The sequence below is a fragment of the Zingiber officinale genome, chromosome 5A (genome assembly GCF_018446385.1).
Source record: "Zingiber officinale cultivar Zhangliang chromosome 5A, Zo_v1.1, whole genome shotgun sequence".
NCBI lineage: Eukaryota > Viridiplantae > Streptophyta > Magnoliopsida > Zingiberales > Zingiberaceae > Zingiber > Zingiber officinale.
In genome coordinates, this window is record NC_055994.1 from 22,704,368 (window position 1) to 22,715,420 (window position 11,053).

Genomic DNA, 11,053 nt, shown 5'->3' on the forward strand with positions numbered 1-11,053 from the left:
AGAATTTTATGCCTCACTTGGCTTCATCTTGGTTGTGCTACTCATTGTTATAGATTTAGTGAAATATAATGTATTTACAATTTTTGCCTCATTTAGACTATTTTTTTCATATATATATATATATATATATATATATATATATATATATATATATATATATATATATATAGCACAAGATAGGGAATATATATATATATATATATATATATATAGCACAAGATAGGGAAGTGGCTAATAGTTCTTCTTACTTAACCTACACTATTGTTATCCTTATATCCCAGCCTAATCTGATTCTACATTAAATCCACAGATGAGATTGTTGGTGTGTGTTAAGATTCAAATACAATGTTATTTTTCTTCTCAGCTATTCAATTTCTAAACAGCGAAAATGTTTCATAATTGGATTTTTGAAAGTCATGTATCAACACATGCATGGATGGAAGGTGTTATCATGTTCTTTAATCCGTCTAGTACCTTGCTATCATGGTTATGTATATTTTCCTTTTATAGATTCGTTATGCATTTGAACTTTTGACAAATGCTTTATGGAAGAGAGATTATGACCTTTTTGGCATTGATGAACACTCTGAATCCTTTCTTGTTGGAGAATTTCAAGTTTTAGTTACTAGTATGGTATGTTTTTTTTACCCAATATAGAATGATATGTTGTTGACAAGTATCCCGTCTTTAACTTTAGCATGTCAGTAATAATTCATCCATTTCTCAGAGATCGAACTCCCAATTATTAATTCATCTTCACTTGGTATGTTCATTGTTCTACTGATGCAAAAATGTCAGCATGTGCATATGAGGTGTGTAAGCCTTTATGTAAAAGAATTGATTAGCAACTTTTATGATTGCAGTTAGGTATGCTGAGTGATATGATATGTAGAAGAATTGATTAGCAACTTTTATGATTGCAATTAGGTATGCTGAGTGATATGACCAAAGTTCATTTCTATTGTTGGGAAATCAAAGCCTTCGCTCATACAAGTAAGTTTTTGCAATTCAAAATATTTTCCATTGATTAAAGGAGCACACGTGATAAGTTTGGTTTCTTAATTACTTCTTTTAATACTACAAGAAATTATACAAATGATGTATGCCAGGTATAGAAACATGATATCTTCTTTTTGGAACTCATGATTTAGGTTTATTCTGGAAGCCTTCGCTGTGCTCATGCAATTCATCAGTGCTTGGAAGAGGAGAGGTATGTACTTGGCTTTCAACAACATTCAGTATTAATTGATACTTTATCTACGTGTTGGTTCCTCTATTCATTGCCTGGAAAAATAATATATATATGGATTCATTTAGATTTTAGCAAATATTAGTGCAGTAAGAATCTTGTATTTTCTTTCAGGCATATTTTTTACCTTATGTGTACCTTTTTTTGTGTCAACCTTTGATGTTTCTATGTGGTGCAGTAAAGTACCATGTCTATATATATTCCTAATGGCAAGTGAGGTCAACAATCTAATACTAATTTGTGTTGATATTACAGTAACTTAATGTCATGTATTGTAATCCACGATGCTGCTTAGGAGTAAACATTGCTTCATTTACAAAGTTCATTGCAACAAGTGGTCGCCATAATGTACTGACTGCCAACAAATAGAATTGTGGGGATAGCTACTTAAAATGTTATGCAAGTAGATTTTTAATGTTTCTTTTAATTTAGAGTATATCACAATGAAAAAAAATAACAAACCTTGTTAGCCAGTTTTTGTTATATACTTTACAAACTCTAAAGCTCTATATTACTGGAGACTAGCTAGACTTGTTGTTGTTGAATTGGATTAAAATCATATGATTTTTATTTTCACATGAAGTAAAAGGGTGTTTAGAAGATGCACAAGTAGAGAAGATTTGATCCAACAAAACAAGATACTTTGGCATATATATGTGTGATATATTGTTATGGGTACTATTTAGTTTTGTAAACTTCTATGTTTGGATGCTGATGTTTGGTACTTTAATGATGTTTGGATTGTAGGTTCTTGATCAATGATATTTTGTAGATAACTTGAACTGAAATTGAGGTATGCAGTAATTTTAGTTTGTGCCTAGAAAGAAGTATTGTTATCATATTCAATTGTGTACAGCGTCTTTGTCATCATCATCTTTATGCCATTTACTCCTGGGAAATGATTTAACTTGCAATCATATGCTATTTACCTCAGGGAAAAGATAATGACCATACCTAGAAAGGAGAAGAAAAGAAAAGCTAGGAGGGAGGAGAAAGCAGAAAAGACTCCAGTTCTCGATATGGTGTTTAGAAGATGCACAGGGTGTTTAGAAGATGCACAGGTAGAGAAGATTTGATCTAACAAAACAAGATATTTTGGACTTCATATATATGTGTGATATATTGTTATGGGTACTATTTAGTTTTGTAAACTTTTATGATGTTTGGATGTTGATGTTTGGTACTTTAATGATGTTTGGATGATGATGTTTGGTACTTTAATGAAATTTGATCAATGATATTTTGTAGATATATTATTTAAATAAAATAATGGTTATAAAATGATGGAAAAGATTTAGTTTTTTATTTATTGTTAAAATGTTGTATATTGTACCCAAAGACATCAGTTTAAATATGTGAAACTGTTGTCAATGGCGTTAAAAGATAACTGTGAAAAATTATTGTCAAACTGATGTTAAATAACATTGATGGCTAAAAAGACAACGGTTTTTAACCGTTGTCATTGGCTAAAAAGACAACGATTTTTAACCGTTGTCGTAGACGGTTCAAAACTGTTGTTGAAGAGCATATTATTAAAGGAATATGCTCAAAGACAACGGTGAACAACTGTTGTCGTTGAATAAAAAGACAACGGTTTTTTACCATTGTAAAACTGTTGTCTTTGTCTTCAAAGACAACGGTTAAAAACTGTTGTCTTTGAGCACCCCCTTTAACAACACAACCTTTAACAACAGTCCGAAAGGGGCTACGACAACGATGAAAAACCGTTGTTGTAAGCCTTTTTTCTTGTAGTGTTAATTGAATCAATCACCAATTTTAATTTTGTGATGATTTTAATTAATTTTAATATGGCCGGACACTTGCTTGGGCACCAAGCAAGGTGGCCGGCCACCTCATCAAGGGAAAAAAGGAAATATATTTTTTATAAAATTTTACAGGCTCTCTTTCCTAAAGTAGAAGTTAAAAAAGGAAAGTTCTAAAAATTAAAACTTTGTTTTAAAATTTAAAACTTCTCTTATAAAATTTCCTTTTTTAACATGATGATAGAAAATTTTAATTTTAAAACTTATCTTCCCTTTTTTTTCTTAAACCATGAGGATGGTTAAAAAAGGAAAGTTTTAAAACTTTTAAAACTCTCTATTAAAACATGTGGCCAAATTCAAATAAGGAAAATTTTTAAAATTAAAATCTCTCTTTTAAAACTTATAGTTTTCTACAAAGAGAAGATTTTAAAAATTCAAAAACAACCCTCCTTGTTTGAATATTGTGGGCGGCCCCTACTAGCTTGGTCACCAAGCAATAGGGCCGACCCTTTAAGAGGAGATGTGATCGGCCATTGCTTGGTCACCAAGCAATGGACCGGCCCCCTTCTTGGACACCAAGATGAGCCTTTCTTTGGATGGACTTGAGGCTCTAATGAGGCTACGACAGGGACCTAGAGGAGAAATTGGTTTTGGCCTTCCGATGAGCTTGAGTATCCCGTGTTCGCCCCAAACACACAACTCAAGTTGATCGATAATAACTTATTCCACTAGAGAGTTATTATCGCACTACCGCACCAATTCCAAATTACATTATGGGCTCCTTCTTATCATGAGTGTGTTAGTCTTCCTGTGTTTAATATAACAAATGTCTACTAATTAAGTAAGTTACTGACAACTCACTTAATTAATATCTAGCTCCAAGAGTAGTACCACTCAACTTCATTGTCATGTCAGACTAAGTCCACCTGCAGGGTTTAACATGACAATCCTTATGAGCTCCTCTTGGGGGCATTCTCAACCTAGATAACTAGGACATAGATTCCTTCTTAATCAAAAACACATACTATAAGTAATATCATTTCTCAACTTATCGGGCATATTGATTTATCGAGCTAAACCTCACCCTTTGATAAGTCAAAGAAATAAATATTAAATATATGTGCTTGTTATTATATTAGGATTAAGAGCACACACTTTCATAATAACTAAGGTCTAGTTCTTTTACTAAGTCAGTACAAAAAGAACTTACCTAAATGGTCCTACTCAATACACTTAAAGTGTATCAGTATAATTTATTAGTCAAGATAAACTAATACTTAATTACACTACGACTATTCTGATGGTTTGTTCCTTTCCATCTTAGTCATGAGCAACTTGTTTATAATTTATAGAGAACCGACAACATGATCTCCTGAGTGTGACACCAGACTCCATGTTATCTACTTTATAAATTATTTGAACAATTACATTTAACAAATAAATGTAGATATTGACCAATGTGATTCTTTTATTTCAAAAATAAATGTTTACAACAGCTAGGCTTTTAGTATATACTCCAACAAGAGCCACGATTTCTCCCTTTTCTATCTAAAGATTTGTCAGTTGATTCTGAAGTAGATCCTGTTTCGCTAGCTTTGTCTCCGAGGTTCCTTTGTGTAACTCCATAAATTTTTCAAGAGTTCTTTGGTTGACTCATAGGCTCCGATCTGATTGAATTCTTGGGGTGACAGAATGCTCAGTAAATAATACTCTGCTTTGCTGTTGACTACGAAGTCTGCTTTCTCCTTCTTGGTCCAGTAATTTTCTTCTTTTTTGTTGTCGTTTTGATCATGAGGTGCTACAAAACCATACTTTATAGTTAATAAAATATCAAAATCCATTTTAAAAACTACCTTTAATTTTATTTTTCTGTTGATGAAATCCCCCTCTAACTTTGGTAGATGCATGTGTTGGGACCAAAATGAATTTAGATATCTCCATAATGACATGATATTGTCCACTTTGGGTCTATGCCCTCACGATTTTATTTTTGGGCTCTATCCAAAAAGCCTCATACCAATGGAGATATCTTCCCTTATAAACCTATGATCTTTCTCATGTGTTTTCAATGTGGGACTTTATTTACAACCTTACAATCCAACAATCCCCCCTCAAATGAAGGACCACAGACTCCCTGACATCTGATCCTCAACCTACCAGGTGTTCCTTCCCCTCGGTCTACTCGACCTACTAGGACTTCCTTACCTAGCAGCAACTATGACTTCCTACTTGGTATCTAGTCCTCTTGATCTGGACACAGGAGCTCCCACTTCTTTTGTTCAAGGTTAATATCCCACTATCATGGTTCAATTGGACCATGACTCTTGCGCACAGTTTGTGGTTAGTCCTTCTGGCAGTTCAGACTTTGATACCATTCGTTGGGACCAAAAGGAATTTAGATATCTCCATAATGGCATAATATTGTCCACTTTGGGCTCAAGTGCTCGTGTTTTTATTTTTAGACTCTACCCAAAATGTCCCATACCAATGGAGATTTCTTTCCCTTATAAATCCATGATCTTTTCCATGTATTTTCAATGTGGAACTTTATTTGCAACATTGCAATCCAACAGAATGCTCGCTTTGGCCATCTCTTCACTGCTTTAGTTGGCGATTAGTCTTTCTGAGGCGGTTGGACTTTGATACCAATTGTTGGTCCCATGTAGTTGGCAAGAGGGGGATGAATTATCCTGTAAAGAAATTTTAACACTTTCTTTTGCTTTCTTGTTTAGCAAACGCAAACACAAACACAAGTTAAGATAAATTAAAGAATAAGAGGCAGAAGAGTTACTTGGTTTGCAATCAGAAGATTGTTAATCCAGGGCAAAATAAGCTCACTAAATGACTCCTCTAGTGAAGGCAGAGTAGCCTCTTACAGACATTGAAAGCTCAGAAAAGAAACTATCACTACAATAAAAATGTTAAATGACAACACCACAAAGATAATGATTTTAGAAGAAACTGTTGTAAATTTGGTAAAAGACAATGATTTTAGATAAAACTATTATCTTTGAGCTCCCATAAAATACAAAAGACAACAATTTTGTGAAAACTGTTGTCGTCGATCAATTTTTTTTTTAAATCAACAACGCATTTTACAACGGTTATCTAAAACTGTTGTCTTTAAGCACTTTTTTAGGGGCTACGACAATAGGTTTGTAAACTATTGTGTTTTTATATTATTTTATATAGTCAAAGACAATGGTTTATTAAAACCGTTGTCTTTGACTTTATTCTTTCAGTGTTTTTCCCTCTCTTCGAAAAATTTTTAGCGCCGTGTTTTCCACCTTAGCCTTCCTGAACCCTTCTTATCCATTTTTATTTCCCTCTCCCCATACGATCTCTTCATGCTCCTACTGCCGAAACCCTAAGCATCTTCATTCAACCCCTCTCTGGCGAACCCCTCTCCACGAATTGTTAAGTGGAGAGGAGGTGGAGGAAGGTGATGAGTTTGTTCATCGAAACACGCGCCAGTGTCGGGGACTCGCTGAACCTTTTTGCTAGTTTGACTACATCTAGGGCATGGTCGACGCTCTCTCTTTTGTCCGGTGGAAGCGTCATCAGGTTCATGCCTCCCTTCGCCTCTTTCCTCTGCTTACTCATTAGGGTTTCATCTTACCTACTTCCTCATGAGGATGTTGTGGTCGAGATCTCCGAACACGAACTCGTCATCATTGTGGAGGAGTTTGGGTGCCTTCTGGCCAGGGTGTACTTGTAGGGTTTTTCGGACCGCGAAAACCGCTTTTTCGCGTCGCGGAAACCCCGAATCACCCTAGCCAACGGATCTCGTGCGAAGAAAAGATTTCAAAACAAAATTACGAGTACAAGTTCCTACTTAGATATACTCCTAGATCTACATGAAACGAGTTATACCTTTGAAGCGAAGCCCTTCGCGTTCCCGCTCGTCCAAACGGTGCCGGATCTCAAGAGTATCAAGATAGATACTCCTCTAGAAGTATCCACACGGACTCGTAGGTGGAGAAAAACACACAAAGAGGTGTGCTAGCACCTATGTGTGGTTCGGCCAAGTTGAGGAGGAGAGGGAGAGGAAGAGAGCTCCAAGAGGAAGAAGAAGGAATAATGCACTTGAATAAGGAAAATCAATTTGATTCCCATTCAAAAGTGGCCGGCCACTTTCAAGTTGTGTAACTCCCAAAAATTGCATTAAGTGCAATTAATGTGAAGCTATTAAAGAAAATGGCTTTGTAACTTCCATGAGGTGGCACCCATGATGATGTGGAGTAACATCATTGGTCCACATCAATGCCAACTCACCAATGAGGTGGCATAAAGTCAAGTCAAACTTGACTTTTATCTTCCTCTCAAGTCAAGTCAAACTTGACCAAATTTCTTCCATGGTTGATCGAATCCAACCATTTGATTCAAGCCAACTTAATATAATGAATCTAATTCATTTAATTAAATTGATTCAATGAGTCATAATCTAAATTAGACTCATTGAACACATGAATCAACTTGAGTCGAACTCAAGTTAGCCCAATTAGGATTACTCTTAATCCAATTTGATTCATCAAATGAATCTAATCCTCTTGGTTCATCATATGAACCTAATCTCCATCTAATTGTCCTTACTGTGTGACCCTATAGGTTCTTGTAACGTTGACAATGCCCTAAACCCATTTAGGAGCATAAGTAATGAGCGGTATCTAGCAACACATTATTACTACCCAAGTTACAAGAATGTTGAGATCCAACATCACCTTGTGACTACTAATCGTGACTCCTCACAATATATGACAAGTGTCCTTCTATCCTAGATATCTAGATTGGTCAATGTGAGGCATAGACCGTGTCATCCTTTGACCAATCTAAATCTTGAACTCCAAGTAGACTCACTAAATCAAATGAGCTCAATATCCTATATTGACTCATTTGGGCATGGCCATGCACTTCGTGGTCTCACTCTATCAAGAATACCGATGTCTCTCCCGTCATATAGGAGGGATAGATCCCATCTACATCACTCGCATCCCTCTGCATAATTTGTTATATACCCAGTAATCGCCTTTATAATCCACCCAGTTACGGGTGACGTTTGACGAAACCAAAGTACATAACTCCTTATGTAGGGATCTATGGTGACTTCAGGTTTAAGGACTAGTAGTCATACTAATAGCCACATGAGAAAGTATATGACACTCATATAATGATCCATGATACTTTCTCATGGCGGGTCATTCAGTATACATTCTCTAATGTATACCCATGTGTCAACTTGATATCTCTATATCCATGACTTGTGAGATCAAGTCATCGAGTTGACCTACATGCTAGTCTTATTGCATTAACATTGTCCCTGAATGTTAATACTCGACTAGGAATGATTAAGAGTAGTGTTCCCTATATCATCTTACTATCGATTCAACCAATCGATTGATATAGGTAAGAACCTTCTACTCAAGGATGTTATTATACTTAGTTTATTTGGCACCAATACAAGTAAGTATAATAACTAAACAAATGCCTTTATTAATATAAAAATATGATACAATAAGTCCATACTACAATTATCAAATGATTGGCACTAGGGCTCTAGCTAACAATCTCCCAATAGCACTAGTGCCAATCAGTGTAGGCTCTAAGCCCAAATGATCTAGTGTGACCATCATGCTTCCTCTGTGCCAAAGCCTTGGTCAAGGGATCTGCGATGTTAGTCTCTGTATGTACTCTGCAAATCTTCACATCTCCTCTCTCGATGATCTCTCGAATGAGATGGAAGCGCCGTAGTATGTGTTTGGTCCGCTAGTGTGAGCGAGGTTCCTTCGCCTGTGCTATAGCTCCATTGTTGTCACAATAGAGCTCAATGGGGTCAGCAATGCTAGGAACCACCCCAAGTTCAATGATGAACTTGCGGATCCAAACTGCCTCCGTTGCTGCCTCTGATGCAGCAATGTACTCGTCTTCTGTTGTAGAATCAGCTACTGTATCCTGCTTCGAACTCTTCCAGCTAACAGCACCACCATTAATGCAAAATACGAACCCCGACTGCGATCTATAGTCATCCTGGTCGGTCTGGAAGCTAGCATCACTGTAACCCTTTATAGCTAGCTCATCATCGCCTCCATATATCAAGAAATATTCTTTAGTCCTTCTTAAGTACTTAAGAATATTCTTGACCGCTATCCAGTGACTTTCACCTGGATCTGACTGGTATCTGCTCGTCATGCTCAAAGCATACGAGACATCAGGTCGAGTACATAGCATGGCGTACATGATCGATCCTATGGCTGAGGCATAAGGGATCTGATCCATGCGGTCTCTCTCCTCTCTAGAAGAGGGACCTTGAGTCTTTGAAAGACTCACACCATGTGACATCGGCAGAAATCCCTTCTTGGAGTTCTGCATGGCAAACCGAAGGAGTACCTTGTCAATGTATGTACTCTGACTTAGGCCAAGCAATCTCTTAGATCTATCTCTATAGATCTGTATCCCTAGAATGCGGGATGCCTCACCTAAGTCCTTCATTGAGAAGCAACTCCCTAGCCAAGTCTTGACAGACTGAAGCATAGGGATGTCCTTCCCAATGAGTAGTATGTCATCCACATACAATATGAGGAAGACAACTATGTCCCCTACAACCTTCTTGTAGACACAAGGCTCATCTTCGTTCTTGATGAAACCAAACTGTTTGATTACATCATCGAATCGAAGATTCTAGCTCCGAGAAGCTTGCTTTAGTCCTATGCAGCTTGCATACTCTGCTAGTATGCTGTGGATCTACAAAACCCTCAGGTTGTGTCATGTACACATCCTCGAGCAGGTTTCCATTCAGAAACGCTGTTTTGACATCCATCTGCCATATCTCATAGTCATGGTAGGCTGCAATAGCAAGCATGATCCGAATGGACTTAAACATAGCTACTGGAGAAAAGGTTTCATCATAGTCAATACCATGAATCTACTTGAAACCTTTAGCTACCAAGCGACCCTTATAGATAAGTCCATCCATGTCAGTCTTTCTCTTAAAGACCCACTTACACCCAATGGGTTTTACCCTGGTGGATCAACCAAAGTCCATACTTGGTTGGTGTACATGGATTCCATCTCGGATCTCATGGCTTCTAGCCATTTCTCGGAATCTGGTCTCATCACAGCTTCCTGATAGGTGGTAGGCTCATCCTCTATGAGCACAATGTCATTATGGTCAGACAAGAGAAATGAGTATCTCTCAGGCTGACGACGTACCCTATCAGACCTGCGAAGAGGTATGTCTACTTGAACTGGTTGTTGTTCCTCAACTCCTTGTGGAACATCATCCACAATACTTTGTGGTTCCAGTTCAATTTCCATCGAGGCATCAGTGCTATTGTTCGCATCTTGAACTTCTTCAAGATCGAACACGCTCCCACTAGTCTTTCTAGAAACAAAGTCCATTTATAGAAAGACCCCAGTTTTTGCCACAACTACCTTGTGCTGACTGGGAATGTAGAAGTAATATCCCTTAGTTTCCTTGGGATATCCAATAAAGTAGCACTTGTCGGATTTGGGTCCTAACTTGTCTGAGACTTGACGTCGAACATAAGCCTCACAATCCCAAATCCTCATGAAAGACACATGGGCATCTCTTCCAGTCCATATCCTATATGGTGTCTTTATCACGGCCTTGGATGGAACTCGGTTGAGTATAAAAGCTGCCGTGTCTAGAGCATAGCCCCATAGGTATGTCGGAAGATCTGTGTGACTCATCATCGATCGTACCATATCTAATAGGGTACGATTCCTCCTTTCGGATACACCATTCCACTGTGGTGTTCCAGGAGGAGTGAGTTGAGATAGAATTCCACACTCAGCTAGATAGTCACGGAACTCATGGCTAAGGTATTCTCCACCTTGATCGGATCGAAGTATCTTAATACTCTTGCCAAGCTGGTTCTGTACTTCATTCTTGAATTCTTTGAACTTTTCAAAGGATTCAGACTTATGTGTCATCAAGTACACATAACCATATCTACTGAAATCATCAGTAAATGTGATGAAGTACCTATAACCGCCTCTAGCAGCAACATTGAAAGGGCCACAT

General features: G+C 37.3%; 1 long non-coding RNA gene across 1 annotated transcript; it reads left to right on the forward strand.

Annotated features, from left to right (window-relative positions):
* The first annotated feature begins 385 nt into the window (after positions 1-385).
* On the forward strand, positions 386-2,243 carry LOC121982693. The gene is made up of 6 exons (XR_006112192.1): positions 386-633; positions 730-812; positions 928-993; positions 1,152-1,210; positions 1,997-2,042; positions 2,184-2,243. It is a non-coding gene; the product is annotated as an uncharacterized LOC121982693 (long non-coding RNA).
* The last annotated feature ends 8,810 nt before the right edge of the window (positions 2,244-11,053 follow it).